General features: G+C 33.6%; 1 pseudogene; it reads right to left on the minus strand.

Annotated features, from left to right (window-relative positions):
- Positions 1–204: 204 nt before the first annotated feature.
- On the minus strand, positions 205–16,524 carry LOC114293701 (annexin D5-like; annotated as a pseudogene).
- Positions 16,525–16,860: the final 336 nt, after the last annotated feature.

Below are 16,860 nucleotides of genomic sequence, written 5' to 3' on the forward strand. Positions count from 1 at the left end.
TTCACAGAGAAATTTGCCTCATCACTTGTAAAGAATTACTTTGCGTTCAAACATGTAGAGAATTTGAAACACTTGGGTTCAAACTTTCAAACTCTGGTTTATCATTATTGATATGCAACACTTGGGTTCAAACTCTGGTTTATCATTATTGATATCATGTCAATAATGATAGATATCATCATTACCTGTAGAGAATTTGCCTTGCTACCTATATTTCTTCTCGTATTCGGCTTTAATGTATTGCATATCAATATCGGTTCTTGTCACGATAACCCTTGTAAGTGTTGTGTCATCGGTTCCCAATCCTTTCATCGCCTTATGTAATATCTGTAACATTCCAGAGTAGTTATCAATGGATTGAACTTGAATCCCCATGATGGATCATATGAGTTAATATATATATATATATATACTAGAGATAACCCGTGCCTGAAGGCAGTGACAACAATTTTTTTGATATCATGTGCTATGAAACTCAGTGGTAATAAATCAATTCAAAATGATAATATTACTCCGATTTAAAACTTCACCTATGATACACAATCCTAAAGGCATTGATAATTCTAAAGCTAATAAATTTAAGAATGTTAATCATATCTAATTCAGCCTACCTAAACAAAGAATAACTTAGGATTCAACTCTTTCGTCCCCTGCAGTATATTGAGAAACAGTAAAATTATTGAATGGACATCCTATAACTTTTAAATGCACAATAAACTTGTAAGAGAACTGTAGTAACCTATTTGGTTGTATTTTCATTTTCTTTGTTTTCAAAAACAAAAACAATTAAAAGTTAAAAAAACATCCATCATTTTCAAATCCTGCAAAACCAATTCCAAAAATTTGAAAACATTTACGGTTGCCTACCCATCAATATGATAACAAAGTATAGGTTTCATTCTAGCACATATTCTCTAACTCCTAAATTGATAATGAACACAATCCCCGTATGCACACTAAAAAAAATGGAATGCGGTCCAGCAAGTTAGCGAGAGGACGAATGTCATCCCTAGTGTTGTCCTGAACTTCCTAATTCCCATTTTGCAGCCTCCACAATCAACCATTTAATGGGAGGGTTAGGAAAGGGGGGGTCCCATTCAAAAATCATGCCTATGCATCATGTTACAACAGCTTTGGGAATTTATTCCTAAGTCTAAAAAATTATTGGCCTATTAAAAGATACAGAAAATTTAAGTCAAGAAAAATAAAAAACCAAAATTAATGTACAATATACAGACAGCGAGAGCGCGAGGGGGGCAGCGGCGGTGTTGGGGGGTGACATCCTTTCGGATATGTAAGTTTACTAACTCTCTGTTTCTGCTTCAGGACATAGCATCCCTCCGTCGATGTCACCATCTTTCTTATCAGAAGCTACCTCAGTCTTCTCCTCTTCCACTATGCTTATCTGCTGCAACTCCTACTTCAACCTTGTGATCTTATCATCCTTCTCCTCTACACTATCTTGCAAGATAAGCACCTGCAATAGAATAGAACCCATGTTCAAATTGCACATCTCAATCAAGCAATCTCAGCTGCACACAATGTCATCAGTTCTAGTGTATCTGTAAATTCAGCTCGTCTCAGTGCGTGTTCAATGTTAGATAAAAAGACACATAATTTCTTGCCAATTTGGACCATCTAAACCATACCAGAGACTCTTTAACAAAAAGCTGTAACATTTGAAACATTTAAGACTATAGCCATAATTAAATTAAACCATCAATGGCCAATTGAAAGTTGAACATGCAGCTTTTTCATAAAACCAGTAGCAGCATAATCAAACAGAACAGAGCAAAAAAAAACCCAAAAACCAGAGCAAAAACCCCAGCAAAACAGCACACAACATCAGCAAAAATTAGCAGAACTGAGAATGAAGACCCAAGACAACTCATGAGTTATTAAAAATTGAAAACGACTCCATTAACTGAGAATGAAGCTCCACTGATATGAAGATTTCAGCCAAATTGTAAAAGATACATTGTAAATTCTTAAATGAGATCAATAATCTTAACACTTATGCATCTGTTGCTAAAGTAGTCCACCCTACGTTTATTTGCAGGGATTAGGAGGACATAGACTGTGCAGACTGAGACAGCCTTCAATAATCCGATGAAACCTCGTACAGGGCAGGAAGCCGGCTTGATCCGAGATGATGTCACAGTTTCTGTACATGGGTTTTTACCAAGGAAGCATAAGAAAGAGTGTAGACTTTCATTAGCCCAGAGTAGTTGTCTAAAACTTAAATAGACATTAATGTACCTTGTGTTTTGTAAAGAAATCATGTATTTTGCAAGGTTCTTTTTTAATTTAAATATATAAGAACCTCAGCAGTGGATGGTCAAATGTAGTATGTAGATCCATGTTGTAGGTTATATACATACATGATTTACCTTACTTTACTTTGTATGATTTCTCTGCTTTGCTTTGCTCTAAAATTTAACTCGTGTGGTTAAGATTTATTTGCATAGGCACTTTCAAGTTGTGTTTGGGATCTTGCATTTGTGCAGTGAAAAAAGAAGGGAAAGAATTTGTGTGTGTGTGTGTGTGTGTATTTTTTTTCTTTTTTTATAAATTTTAAAACCACCCTCTATTTCATTTGCAAGTTCTTTATTGTTTTTTCTTCGCAAATCAAATTTCCCAAGTTCTCTGTAAATGTGTAGATCAAATACAAACCCCTTGGGTTTTTGATGGTTGGTTCTTATTCTAAAAGATACAAATTTTATAGAAGGAATTTCCTATTGAAATTTGGTTTGTAAGGGAAGGAGGTCAAGAGCTTTATGAAACCACTTGAAATGGAAAGAAGTCATCGAACTACCTGAAATTGCAACCACCAAACAATGCTGAAAAACCATGAAAGGGTCTGTCAAATTAGAAACCTGTGACAGAACCAAAAAAATAACCAAAACAGAACCCTAAAATAACAAAACATCTATCAAAAACATCTAAATTTTTAACAGAATAGAACCAACAAAAAAACAAAGAGAATTCTATGAAGCTTTCAATTGGTGGAAATGATTCAGCATGGTCCCCCAGCTTTGATTTGCATGTTTGAGTGAAACAAAAAGAAAAAAAAATGCTCTGAAGCTTTTAGAAAATTTTTTGTAAAAAAAATCTTAGAAAGTTTTTAGAAGGACACAAATCTGAAATGATTTAACAAATCCAAATCAAACTCAATGATTTAATACAAATCAAACTCTAGCATAGAAACAAAACAAATCTGAAATCTATATAAATAAATCCAACACTCTGTTTTTCTTTTTGTGAGTGAAGCAAAAAGAAAAAAAAAAAAGAAAACAAAAAGAATCACAAAGAATATATACCCACATTGAAAAGAAAACTGCAAAGTAAACAAAATCTATTTCAATTAATTTCCAAATCTATTTAATTGATACAAATATATACCCACATTGAAACTTCACTTCTTCTTTTTTCTTTCTCGTTTCTTTTCTTTTTTTTTAAGCAAAGAATACAAAATCATGTTCACTGTTATCTCACATGTGCAGAGAGTTACATATATACACACATGAAACTACCTATTTGATTTCCAACTAAGAAAAAAAGATCTAATTCAATTCATTTTAAATCTGTTTCTGTTTAATTTTTTTTTTTTTTCTTTTTTCTAGCAAAGAATACCAAACCCAGTTTAATTGACGTCCAAATCTCATATGACCAAACAAATACATATTTCATTTGGTTCAGCTTTAATTTCCATGTTTGAGTGAAACAAAAAGAAGAAAAAAAATGTTCTGAACCTTTCATTTGGTTCAGTTTATGTACTCAGAGAAGATAAAAATGTTCTCAGTTTATGTTCCCAAATTCAGCCTGAAGACCCCAATAAATCCAATAAAAAATTACCGATCATAAAGGAAAAAATAGAAAACCCAATGCACATAACCAATAAACCCAATAGAAAACCCCAACTTGACAGAGAGAGTAAACTCATGCCAGGAACCTTTGCAAGAGGAGAGAAACTTCGTAAAGGAAAAAATACATATAAAGCCTTCATAAATCAAAATACACATAACCCCTGGAGCTTCTAAGTGAAACTTCTAAGCAAAAATCAAGTGAAACTTCTAAGAGGAGAGAAACCCACAAAAATATCACTTGCAAATTTGTAAGTTGTAGTTTACCTCTGAATGGTTGCAATGTCGTCGCAAGAGGAGAGAGGCAAATCAGGAGGGCGAGAGAAGAGAGTCCGTGGTCGGTGGTCGAAAGAAGAGAGGAGAGCAAGAGGAAAGGAGAGGGAGAGAGAGAAGAGCGTATGAAAGAGAAGGGGTATCTCTGAAATGAGAGAGGAAGGATTTGGGCAGAGACGAAACATGAGAGAGGAAAAGCAAAGGCCAAATCTGGACCATCCAGAGTGAATAACAATATTGATCTCAACCATTGCAATGTCCTTGTAGGACAAATGAGAATGAGACAATTTTTAGGTATTTTGACACATAGATATTTTAACACATAGAATGTCCTTGAAGCAATCTAATGATTCATATTTTGACACATAGACATTTTCAATTTTGAATTCAAAATTAGCCTTCTATTGTTATATAGATATCTGAGGCACACAATATATATACATACTGGAATCATACATAAAGAGGGGGTTTGGGGTTTGAAAAATACGAAATGTGGTTTAGATTTCCATACTTACCACATCTGTAAAATTAATTTAACTCCTAATAAAATTAATAAAATTCAAACTAATAATAGATTAATTTAAGTCCTAATAGATTAATTTTGCAAACTAATAAAAATTCAAATGTTATCGAATATTACAAACTAATAAATTCGAATGTTATCAAAATACTATACAAACTAATAAACATGTGTTTTATGCAATAAATAAAACTCAAACTAAGGCCTTGTTTGATTAACAGATTAATAAAATAGTACCACTAATACTACCAATCAAACATGCCCTAAGTGTCATTCAAGGAGAAAAGAAAAAAGAAAAAAGAAAAAAAACAAAGATTAATTTAACTCCTATCTATATTGGTTAAATTTGAAACATTAGATAAAAAGTCAAAGACTAATACAAAAAATAAACCCATTCAACACAAAAAACATGCCCTAAGAGGCAGAGGAAGGTATGTTTATTTTCTTCTTCCAATTTTCCATTTTTTTTATTTAGAAAAAAAAAGCCCACTTCCGTTTTGTTAATTAATTGGCATAGGTTTTGTTAGACATGGCTTCTCAATATTATATATACATACTGGAATCATACATAAATAGGGGGTTTAGGGTTTTGGGTTTGGAATCATACATATAGATTAATTTAAAAATAAAAGATTAATTTAACTCCTATCTATATTGGTTAAATTTGAAACATTAGCTAAAAAGTCAAAAATTAATACAAAAAACCAACCCATTCTTTTCTCAACCCACAAAAAATAAACCCATCCAACACAAAAAATGTATGTTTCTTTTCTTCTTCCAATTTTCAATTTTTTTTTTTTTTAAAAAAACACCCTCTTTTTCGTAATGTAAAATTAGAATTCTCTAATCAGAAAGACCCACTTAAGTCTTCATTCCAATGATTTTATCAATCAAAAGCTTTTCAAAACCATAGAAAATCAACACCCATTTTCCATTAAAGAATCAAACCCATTGGATGATGTTTCCACAATAGATGTTTATCTGCCACTATTGATGTTTATTTTACCAACTATTGGTTCAAAAGATAATTAAAGATAGGTCTAACAAACTTTCACAGATTATCACAAATTAAAGCCATAGCATCAAGAGTATCCTATTGGTTCAGAAGATAATTACCAACTACAACAAACAAAATTATAAAAAGTGAGCAATAACAGATAATTATCAAGAAGATGAATAATGGGTGTTTCAATAAAGAGTCACTGGGGACCAAAAAGACTTTCTCCAAAGAAAATCTGTGCAAGATGTGTGTGTGTGTGAGTGAGAGAGAGAGAGAGAGAGAGAGAGAGAGAGAGAGCTTACAGATAAGAGAAGGAGAGGATTCAAGCGAAAGGTATTAAGAGCTGTGTAAGAATTTATGTATTATTGATTGATGTCTTGATGTGTTGTTTTTATTACAATTACAAAGATTCCTATTATATAGGAGTGTGTTTGGGAGTAGGTGGAGAGTAGGAGAAGTGTGGTAGGTGGTAGTGGTAGAGTGGGTTAGGTTTAGTGGAGTAGGTGAGGTGGTAGTGGTGGTAGGTGATGGTAAATTCTAACAACCCCCCGCAAACTCAAGGAGGATAGAAACTAACCAACTTGAGTTTGAAGAGAGGAACAAAACAAGAAAATATAAAAAAAAAAAATGATAGGAGACACTGTATGGTCGTGTCAGACCGTTGGTGAAGACACTGTATGGTGGTGTCATAACGTTGTAGAGGACACTGTATGGTGGTGTCATAACGTTGTAGAGGACACTGTATGGTGGTGTCATAACGGTGTAGAGGGCACTGGATGGCGGTGTCAGACCGATGTAGAAGACAGTTTATGGGGTCATGTCGGACCGTTGTAGCAGACAATGTTGTGACAGTTGTTGTGACAGTTTACGGAGTCTTGCTGGACCCTTGTAGAAACTAACCGGAATCAATGTCGGGACAGTTTACAGAGTCTTGTCGGACCCTTGTAGAAACTAACCGGAATCTATGTCGGGACAGTTTACAGAGTGTTGTCGGACCCTTAAAAAGTCGCACCCTCAAAAGGTGTGCCTAATCTTTCAAAAGGCGTGCCCAATTCATCAAAAGACGAGCCATCAAAAGGCGCGCCAGACACGCGGCGATGCACATGATCGACAGTGCGCGTGTCGGCCTCTTCGTCATGTTCTATATAAAGCAATGCGGAGGCTGAGAGAACATGTGGAAATCAAACCAGTCTGAAACCTCTGAAAAACTCTTCGTGGGCTGAGAGAGATACACTGGTAACACTCTGTAAACACTCTGTAACCAACCCATCTCTGAAACACTCAGCAACCATAACATGGCCTCTTCTTCCCGTCCAGCTACCCAGAACATGGCCTCCTCTTCCCGTGGTCTGCTCACGCTCTTTCCAGAACTCAACGAGTCAACAAGAGAGACAACTGGTGCGGTGGCACTGGAACCTCAACCAAGCGCCCCGGAGTTTACTCCGTTGAACTTTCCGATGCGGTCTGTGGAGCAAAGAATGGCAGTGCAGTCGGATGTGGAGGCCAATCAGTATACTTTGAAGGCATGTGTGGAAAGCATGACGGCGGTCACAAACTTGTCGAACCGGCTGCAGAGTAGGACAAATGAGGTGCAGCATTTAAATGCCCAACTGGCTCTGCTCCAACGCATGTATAAGGATGCGCGAGCAGAGATAAGTGTGCTGAAAGCAGAAAATAAGGAGCTGAAGCGGAAGGCCACTGTGATGTTCCGATTTGGAGGTCCGCCGTATGCTGCAGTAGAGGAGCAGGGAGGAGTGATCGTGCCCAGTGGAGTGGGAAACACGGAGGCAACACCGTCAAGGGCCGCCCAGGGCGGAGGAAAGAAGAAGAGATCTGCAGCAGAGTAGAGAAGAAAAATCTCACTGTGGGTGTTGGGTGTGTTATGGTGGTTTTTTTTTTTTTTTTCCGTGTAAAATTATGATCGGGGTTGATCCTGACATGAATAAAATAAGTGTGTTTGGCAAACTCGAATGGTAGGTGTGGTAAGGCAGAAAAATCAACTGGAATGAATTTTTTTTTTTTTTTTTTGTGAAAATAATAATAATAATAATAATATTAATATGGAAATCATGGAGTGGGCGGTGGTACAAAAATATTGTGTAGAAAAAGAGGGAGATGGTGGAAAAGAGAGGCCACTCATGTTATTAAAATAAATTAAGGAATTAAAAAAAGTGATATTGGTTTTGTTTTCAAAATGATGGATTAAAATAAATATAAAAAAAAGGAAAAGAAAGTAGAGACCATGATGAAAGGTGGGAACAAATGCAACAAATGCAAAGAAGATTGTTAATTTGCCAAACACAGCATTGTGTCTTCCCAAAGAAAATTTGAAAGAGAAGAGAGGAGTACATGTATGAGAGAGAGAGGGTGTGTGTTAAAAAACAGAGCCATCATATTACATTTTCAGACATTTTGACAAAGAGACAAAAACAGAGGGTGTGTGTTCAAAATTATATATATAATACACACAAATAAATACATAGGATTGGTTTGGTCACTACCTTCAGATAAACTAACCATGTAAAAAACCATATCAGATGTGTGATAGTGAAATGTTGGGTAAAAAGTTTTTTTGGTATAAAGAAATAAATGAAAGTTTTTTTGGGTAAAAAGTTTTTTTGATATAAAGAAATAGGGCATTACCTTGAGAGGAAGGAAAAATGAAAAAAAAAATAATAATAATAATTCCAAATTCCACCATGGAATAGTATTCAACAAACGGCTTATTTGGTATAACTTTTTATTAATTGAAAGTTTGATAATTTTTTTTTGGGTAAATAAAAAAAAAATTTGGGTGAATAAAGTTTGATAATTAAATAGTAAAAGAAGCAATACGACACATACTTTCAAAATAAAAAATAAAATAAAAGCACCATATATTAATTGAACCAAACAACACCAAAAACATATACATGAATCATGATATCTACTCATTTCTTTCTCAAGAGTAAAAATCTGTCGTAGCAATGAAGACATGCATGGAGAAATTCTCATTAATCTACCAAAAAAAAAAAAAAACCAAAATTGACAGCCTGAAGTCATGGAGATTCCTAGAGAGAGAATTTTATATATACTGGTCCGTGATTGAAGTTTAATTTTCCCTTGTATGGTATGCATTAGAATATTTGAAGTACAGTGATTGAATATAAAGATTCTTAGGATGTGATTGTTTATGTTATTATTTATATATAGAGAATTTATGAGTGACCAAACCAATCCTATGTGTAAAACTCCTCAGATTTTGAACACACACCAATCCAAACCAAACCAAACCAATAAATATATAATTTTGGTTATATATATAAATACATAGGATTGGTATCAAACCCATTTCATAAATCAAAACCATGTAAAAAATAAAACATTTCAAACTAACCATATCAGATTAAGAGAAATAGGAAATTATATAACTCTTCTTGATAAAAGCATATATATATATATATATATATACAGGAAATGTTTATAACATGACTCATTCAAATGTTTCAAAACAGGAAACATGTTTTTTAGAGGAAACTGTTCATTTCAAAACATTTCAAGAAGAGTTTTGAAATGTTAACTCTTCTTGAGAGGGTGTACTTTTATCAAGAAGAGTTTTGAAATGTTTCTCAAGAACAGTTTTGAAATGTTAACATGTTTATAACATAACTCATTCAAATAGGAAATGTTTCTTAGGAAATTAATTTGAAATGTTTCAAATTAACCATATCAAGAAGAGTTATTTTAAATTTTTACATATATATACCATAAACTGTTCTGAAATATGTGTATGTGTATATATATACATATATTAACATTTCAAAACTGTTCTTGAGAAACATTCTTGAGAAACATTTCAAGTTGATTGGTTGTAAAATGTTTATAATACCAAGATTCCACTTCAAGTTGATTGGTTGTAAAATGTTTAAAATGTTTATAATACCAAGATTCCAACAAATTGGGAATCAAACAAATCAGACCCAACAAACAATCAGACCCAACAAATCAAACATTTCAAGTTGATTGGATTTAATTCCCTATACCAATCAGACCCAACAAACAAAAGAAAATTCCTATAAAATAACAAACGAAAAAATACAGCTAACGTTTTCCACTTTTCCAATAATTTTATCCAAACCAAGCAAATTCCAGAAGAATTAAATCCAGAATACATTTTTTTTCCCGGGAAAATCAAAGAGAAAATAAATTGGGGGTTTAAGCAAGGGAAAATAAATTGGCTTCTCAAGAAATATATATAGATATATACATATATATATAGATATATTTTTATACCTACTGAAATCATATATAATCACATCCATGTTAATGAAATCATATATAATCACATCCCTGTCAATGAAATCATATATAGATCATATATACATATATAAAATTATGTATATAATCACATTTACATTCATTCGGGTCATCCACACACATTTAATTTATATACATGATTTGCATTTGAGGCAACCACACACAGTTGTTGTGACAGTTTACGGAGTCTTGCTGGACCCTTGTAGAAACTAACCGGAATCAATGTCGGGACAGTTTACAGAGTCTTGTCGGACCCTTGTAGAAACTAACCGGAATCTATGTCGGGACAGTTTACAGAGTGTTGTCGGACCCTTAAAAAGTCGCACCCTCAAAAGGTGTGCCTAATCTTTCAAAAGGCGTGCCCAATTCATCAAAAGACGAGCCATCAAAAGGCGCGCCAGACACGCGGCGATGCACGTGATCGACAGTGCGCGTGTCGGCCTCTTCGTCATGTTCTATATAAAGCAATGCGGAGGCTGAGAGAACATGTGGAAATCAAACCAGTCTGAAACCTCTGAAAAACTCTTCGTGGGCTGAGAGAGATACACTGGTAACACTCTGTAAACACTCTGTAACCAACCCATCTCTGAAACACTCAGCAACCATAACATGGCCTCTTCTTCCCGTCCAGCTACCCAGAACATGGCCTCCTCTTCCCGTGGTCTGCTCACGCTCTTTCCAGAACTCAACGAGTCAACAAGAGAGACAACTGGTGCGGTGGCACTGGAACCTCAACCAAGCGCCCCGGAGTTTACTCCGTTGAACTTTCCGATGCGGTCTGTGGAGCAAAGAATGGCAGTGCAGTCGGATGTGGAGGCCAATCAGTATACTTTGAAGGCATGTGTGGAAAGCATGACGGCGGTCACAAACTTGTCGAACCGGCTGCAGAGTAGGACAAATGAGGTGCAGCATTTAAATGCCCAACTGGCTCTGCTCCAACGCATGTATAAGGATGCGCGAGCAGAGATAAGTGTGCTGAAAGCAGAAAATAAGGAGCTGAAGCGGAAGGCCACTGTGATGTTCCGATTTGGAGGTCCGCCGTATGCTGCAGTAGAGGAGCAGGGAGGAGTGATCGTGCCCAGTGGAGTGGGAAACACGGAGGCAACACCGTCAAGGGCCGCCCAGGGCGGAGGAAAGAAGAAGAGATCTGCAGCAGAGTAGAGAAGAAAAATCTCACTGTGGGTGTTGGGTGTGTTATGGTGGTTTTTTTTTTTTTTTTCCGTGTAAAATTATGATCGGGGTTGATCCTGACATGAATAAAATAAGTGTGTTTGGCAAACTCGAATGGTAGGTGTGGTAAGGCAGAAAAATCAACTGGAATGAATTTTTTTTTTTTTTTTTTGTGAAAATAATAATAATAATAATAATATTAATATGGAAATCATGGAGTGGGCGGTGGTACAAAAATATTGTGTAGAAAAAGAGGGAGATGGTGGAAAAGAGAGGCCACTCATGTTATTAAAATAAATTAAGGAATTAAAAAAAGTGATATTGGTTTTGTTTTCAAAATGATGGATTAAAATAAATATAAAAAAAAGGAAAAGAAAGTAGAGACCATGATGAAAGGTGGGAACAAATGCAACAAATGCAAAGAAGATTGTTAATTTGCCAAACACAGCATTGTGTCTTCCCAAAGAAAATTTGAAAGAGAAGAGAGGAGTACATGTATGAGAGAGAGAGGGTGTGTGTTAAAAAACAGAGCCATCATATTACATTTTCAGACATTTTGACAAAGAGACAAAAACAGAGGGTGTGTGTTCAAAATTATATATATAATACACACAAATAAATACATAGGATTGGTTTGGTCACTACCTTCAGATAAACTAACCATGTAAAAAACCATATCAGATGTGTGATAGTGAAATGTTGGGTAAAAAGTTTTTTTGGTATAAAGAAATAAATGAAAGTTTTTTTGGGTAAAAAGTTTTTTTGATATAAAGAAATAGGGCATTACCTTGAGAGGAAGGAAAAATGAAAAAAAAAATAATAATAATAATTCCAAATTCCACCATGGAATAGTATTCAACAAACGGCTTATTTGGTATAACTTTTTATTAATTGAAAGTTTGATAATTTTTTTTTGGGTAAATAAAAAAAAAATTTGGGTGAATAAAGTTTGATAATTAAATAGTAAAAGAAGCAATACGACACATACTTTCAAAATAAAAAATAAAATAAAAGCACCATATATTAATTGAACCAAACAACACCAAAAACATATACATGAATCATGATATCTACTCATTTCTTTCTCAAGAGTAAAAATCTGTCGTAGCAATGAAGACATGCATGGAGAAATTCTCATTAATCTACCAAAAAAAAAAAAAAACCAAAATTGACAGCCTGAAGTCATGGAGATTCCTAGAGAGAGAATTTTATATATACTGGTCCGTGATTGAAGTTTAATTTTCCCTTGTATGGTATGCATTAGAATATTTGAAGTACAGTGATTGAATATAAAGATTCTTAGGATGTGATTGTTTATGTTATTATTTATATATAGAGAATTTATGAGTGACCAAACCAATCCTATGTGTAAAACTCCTCAGATTTTGAACACACACCAATCCAAACCAAACCAAACCAATAAATATATAATTTTGGTTATATATATAAATACATAGGATTGGTATCAAACCCATTTCATAAATCAAAACCATGTAAAAAATAAAACATTTCAAACTAACCATATCAGATTAAGAGAAATAGGAAATTATATAACTCTTCTTGATAAAAGCATATATATATATATATATATATACAGGAAATGTTTATAACATGACTCATTCAAATGTTTCAAAACAGGAAACATGTTTTTTAGAGGAAACTGTTCATTTCAAAACATTTCAAGAAGAGTTTTGAAATGTTAACTCTTCTTGAGAGGGTGTACTTTTATCAAGAAGAGTTTTGAAATGTTTCTCAAGAACAGTTTTGAAATGTTAACATGTTTATAACATAACTCATTCAAATAGGAAATGTTTCTTAGGAAATTAATTTGAAATGTTTCAAATTAACCATATCAAGAAGAGTTATTTTAAATTTTTACATATATATACCATAAACTGTTCTGAAATATGTGTATGTGTATATATATACATATATTAACATTTCAAAACTGTTCTTGAGAAACATTCTTGAGAAACATTTCAAGTTGATTGGTTGTAAAATGTTTATAATACCAAGATTCCACTTCAAGTTGATTGGTTGTAAAATGTTTAAAATGTTTATAATACCAAGATTCCAACAAATTGGGAATCAAACAAATCAGACCCAACAAACAATCAGACCCAACAAATCAAACATTTCAAGTTGATTGGATTTAATTCCCTATACCAATCAGACCCAACAAACAAAAGAAAATTCCTATAAAATAACAAACGAAAAAATACAGCTAACGTTTTCCACTTTTCCAATAATTTTATCCAAACCAAGCAAATTCCAGAAGAATTAAATCCAGAATACATTTTTTTTCCCGGGAAAATCAAAGAGAAAATAAATTGGGGGTTTAAGCAAGGGAAAATAAATTGGCTTCTCAAGAAATATATATAGATATATACATATATATATAGATATATTTTTATACCTACTGAAATCATATATAATCACATCCATGTTAATGAAATCATATATAATCACATCCCTGTCAATGAAATCATATATAGATCATATATACATATATAAAATTATGTATATAATCACATTTACATTCATTCGGGTCATCCACACACATTTAATTTATATACATGATTTGCATTTGAGGCAACCACACACATTTGAGGCACACAATATTGAAGTTTATAATTCACAAAAACCCCTAATGCATCACAGAACCAATACAAAGAGCTCCACTTTTGATTGAATCCAGAAACTAAAAATTATTCTCAGAAAATGCTAATGAAACAAATATATGGAATTGAGATAAGACAAACAAATATATGTAACTGAATGAAATCGAAAAGGCTTGAGAAGACAAACCATTGTTCTGTTAGTGAGATCGAGTGAAGGACAGTCCAGCGAGATCGAAACCATTGTTCTGTTTACACGGGTCATCCACACACATTTATCATATATAATCATATATAAAATTATGTATATAATACACACAAATGCATATACATACATACATTCGGTCTCCGAATCTGTGAATCTCCCATCTCTGAATCAAGAGGGAAGAGACTAATAGGGGATTTGGGGTTCGGTCGCCGGCAAGGGTTGGGCTCCGACAGGGTAACATGTCTGATGCAGAGAGAGAGAGAGAGAGAGAGAGAGAGAGAGAGAAAAGGGGGTCTGATTTCAAAATTTGAAATCAAAAACCAGCAACAAAGAGATGAGTGTGAGAAAGAGAGAGAGGGTGTGGGTTGAAAATGGAGAGTTTAACACTGAGCCTTTGGATTAAGTTCAATCCAATAGTTCATATTTTGACAAACGGACAGAAGTCCCATCAAGGAAAAAAAACTGAGCTTCCTTATTATATAGATATATGGAAGGAAAATTATTAAAAAAAAAAAAAACAAACAAACAAACACAATAATCAAAACAAAAGAGCCTTTATATGTTAAAAAGAAAATTTTGTACTCCATATGTTGTGAGAACTATAATCCCATCACAAAAAGTAAAGATATATTGCATATTGTCTTGACCAAAAATGAAATTGACAAAACATTATGCACTAGTGGCGGTGCATAGAAGTATTGTTGAAGAACAAAGAAATTGGAAAGTCACAATCCTAAGTCAATATCTCAAAAACCAGTTGTTCAGGACTCAAATGATGGTCTAGTCCCTAAAACTATTACATACAGCCATATATATATGCATCCTAAGAAGTCCTAATTACATTAATAAGAAAAGAAAAACTTAAGACTAGATAAATACCTTTGCAAAGTACTTTACAGGATTATGTGCACACTGTAGGATTCTCAAAAGGACAAGCTTAAATTTCCCTGAAGTTTCACTCTTTACAGCCTGTAATTATCTCAATTTGTTAAAAATCATAACAAGAATTTCCGATGGCAAGAAACGGTGACGACATTAAGAACAAATTACAACGATACATGTTATGGTAAGAAAAATCTATAGCAGCCAAATGTACCCTACTTCATTCACTAAAAATGCGGATAAAAGTTTTCTCATTAGTTCCCAATTTTTTCTCCCCTGCTTTGCAGAGAGCCTTAGCATCCCTTTCAACTATCTCTCTATCAACTTCGAAGCTTTCAGAGCGTGGTGTGGTTACATAAGCAAGCAAAAGCTGCAACGAGTATTTCACATTAAGAAGTCAGACTCTCAATTTCCTCCCATGAATGTAAAAAGGGGGGAAATTCATAACACTGGAAATATATGTATTTATGTGTACACATATGTAAAAACATATATCTATATATATGTACATAAAACTTTGCTTTCCATGTGATGAAAAGCTATGATTGGCAGGAGAAGCATATTTGCAGTCTCAAAGACTCAATGAGAAATTAGAGATGCTGCTATGATAACCAAAGAGATCTAGTTCAACGTTAATTGATTTCATTTAGCAAATATAGGTGCAGGTGAACAACAAGATTAGCGATAGATTTCTAACTCCTTTTTAACAAAGAAATAAATTTAAAATAAATATATATACAAGTAGTAGTCAAGGTATAAATATTTATTCTGTTTCTTATTTGCCAATATATATATTATGCCACAAAAAAAAAATGACAAGCCTGTAAACTAGAACAACAAAACATGGATGAAATACCCAATTTTATTTATTTATTTTGTGAAAAAGGCTAGCAATAAAATCCCAATAAGGTACTAAAATGGGCAATTATGCTGTATGTTTCTAGCACATTGTTTATAATAATGCTAAATCCAATAAACACAAACACACAACAAAAAGAGGGACTACATTCTTATGATCGCCTGAGGTTTGCTGTTCAATATCATTCTCAAGGTAAATCCCAAACATGGAATAATAGATTTGCTTCAAGGTGTGTAAGTCTGGGATGGTGTACGAGAGCATAGTACTTCAGTGACAGCTTCAAGATTAGTGGAGCCACTACTTAATGCTTGCTTTAATATAATTGCATCATGTCCTGCTGGATCATGCATCTAACACAAAACTGTTGTCTGACACATAGAAGAGATTTTACAAGATCCAAATTCGAGGAAGGGGAAGAAATCAATCTCTATGTGTTTAACTAAACAAGAAGCATGAGAGGAAATTTAAATTTCGAGGGTAGTGCCAGGGAATTGGGGAATTAATACCTCCAATTTTCCGTGAAGTTCTGAAGTCAACTATTTAAGAAGGTCCTCACAATACATAGCTTTGTACTCATGTTGGATCAGAGCACGTTGTGTTGCATCACGATGGGCAATAATATTGATCACATCTTCAGTATCACAACCAAATCCTAAAGACAATAAAGAGAAAGATTTAAAAATAAAATAATAGAAATAAAATTTAAAAATAGCAAAAAAAAAAACCTCCCCAAAAAATGTAGATAATCAGGAACATCCAAATTCTAGAATATATGTAATAAACCTCTTTTACATGTGGGGTGAAGAGAAAACACTTGACAAACAGACTTTTTCATTAAGGGCGTGAAGTTATTTTTATTTTTTATGAAATATGTAATTCTACAAAGAAAAACATTGTATAATCCAGATGTTATTAACTTATTACAATTGGCCCTGTTTAGTAGGGCTTATTTCCAGCTTATTTCAGCTTTTAGCTTAATTTAAGATATTTTGATGTGTTTGGTTCGGTTTAACAATACAACTTATAGCTTTTTGTAAGTCAAAAATCAACTTATTCTTTGAGTGGGGGAGGAAAAGCTTAATTTATTAGTAAAAAATCAGCTTATGTTCACAGTTATAAGTTATAAGTTGTTAAGTTATAAGCTATAATCACTTTCTCACAGCTCTACCAA

Source organism: Camellia sinensis, chromosome 9, assembly GCF_055761805.1.
Source record: "Camellia sinensis isolate YWXY chromosome 9, ASM5576180v1, whole genome shotgun sequence".
NCBI classification, from domain to species: domain Eukaryota; kingdom Viridiplantae; phylum Streptophyta; class Magnoliopsida; order Ericales; family Theaceae; genus Camellia; species Camellia sinensis.